A 2,058-nucleotide genomic window follows, 5' to 3' on the forward strand; every position below is an offset into this window, starting at 1 on the left:
TCTGACATATCGATCTTTTTAATGCCTCACTAACGGTATCTCGTATCTTGCTGTTTGGACCGCTATCGCATTTGCAGATAGAATTGTATTTTTATTCAAAAATACCATACAAAACGAGAAATATATTATTTACGTCAAGAAATTTACATTCATATAAAATGTAACTCAGAGATTTGTACTTAATCATTGCGAATTTATTTGCAAATCTGTAATAACAAAAAGTGATCGTTAAATCTTTAACATATATTTATTTTTTCTCGTCTTATGAACTGGAAAGTATTTTATTTTCTTATTAAACCAAACAGCTTATTTTGCCATACTATATCATTTCATGTCTCCTACAAAATAAAATACTATAATATTCGAGATACAGGAATATAATAATTAAGGAATAATAACTTAATTAATGACTTATAAATAACTAAGTAGTTGCAAAAATCTAAGCTGATCCTAAGTGAGTTCTGTCCACAGCACAAAGATTACAACACATCTAGAACGGATGTTTCATGTTCTTCAGAAGATCATTGCAACGCTATCAACTTTTTCTTTTTAACCTCGCCATTGTAAGGCATCAATAATCAGAATTTCCTTAATTAATATTGACACACTTCCACATTATACCGTTTACTGACTTTATTTCAGTTCCACTTTCATCTTGCAGCTTCTTTGCCATAACTTCGCCGAGATAATTCTCATTCCAGCTTGACGACAACGAAGTATGCCATAATGACTCTCAATTGGGTCCAATTTATTATTTTTTATAAATACTTACAGAAATGTTGTTCTTTTTCTCTTTAGACGCTTTATCAAACTAATCAATCGGCCAATACGCCAATTGAAGGAAATAATTGCACGTCAAAACATTCTGACATTCTTTGCCTCAAATGAAATACACGTAAGTTCGATATGAACAAGTAAAATTCGATATATGAGTAGATTGTTATGAAAACATATTTAACATATTTAAAATCGAGTCTTATTCTGGGAAAACAATTTTTTTCATGATGTTAATTAATATTCAATTGAGTCATACATTTTGCTCGAACGAAGTATGTGCTTTATTTGCAACAAACAGAAAAAAAAAACGTGAAGAAACGGTGACAAATTATAGAAGCATTCCACAACGACCGTAAAGGTTTTTACGAGGTTTCTACGCCACGCCGTGTAACCTGATTAGCATTCGCCCTTGGTCATTACCCTTAATAAAACTTGCATTGACTATACTCGTAATACTCGTAAAGAAACTTTTGTTCCACCAGGAGGAACGAAAGAGGGTGAAGGATAAACAGATCATCAACCGCGATCGTGCGTATCAATTGTTTCCCTGTGAAGCGATATATCGGTACGTTCGTATAGATTTACAGGCTATACACGATAAAAACAAAATTAATTAAGATACGATTATGTATCTTAATTTATTTTTTTAGCAAAAGATTAAAACGTAAAATTATACGTATATGCAACATGTAATGAATAATAAGATTAAATGACATTAATTTAGTGCTATATAATAAGTAATATTTTAAAAAACACTAACGAGAAATTTACTTATTTAAGTATTTTTTCTCTTTTTCTTTCTCTTTTTCTTTTGCTCTCTCTATTTGCAAAGTGGGAAAACATGATCCTGTAAATTCGATGAATTATCCTTCAATTTGCGAAGCCATAAATCGTTTATTGCGTCTCTGCGATCGACGATTGCACACGCGACTTACATAAGTTCGAGCCCTACTAACTGAGTTCAGGAAACAGAGATTTCCATCCTTGTTCAGTGTTTGCACTATTGAAGAGTTTCGAGGTTGTTTCTGTAACGGAAGACTACTTATTACTTGCGCATTAATACTTTTGAAGAGCATTAATCGAACCAACAAGTTTCCGAAACTCGGCCAAATTCATGAAATGTGATAAACTTATTTCTTGGCCATTAATTTTTAATATCCAACAAAATTGTTTTGAGATCACATTATGTTAAGGAGACCAGTGTCAGTGATTATTCGAAATGATAATTATTTTCTTCAAATTTCACTATAGTATTATATATGTGTATATATATATATATAT

The sequence above is a fragment of the Atta colombica genome, unplaced genomic scaffold (assembly GCF_001594045.1).
Source record: "Atta colombica isolate Treedump-2 unplaced genomic scaffold, Acol1.0 scaffold229, whole genome shotgun sequence".
Taxonomy (NCBI): Eukaryota; Metazoa; Arthropoda; class Insecta; order Hymenoptera; family Formicidae; genus Atta; species Atta colombica.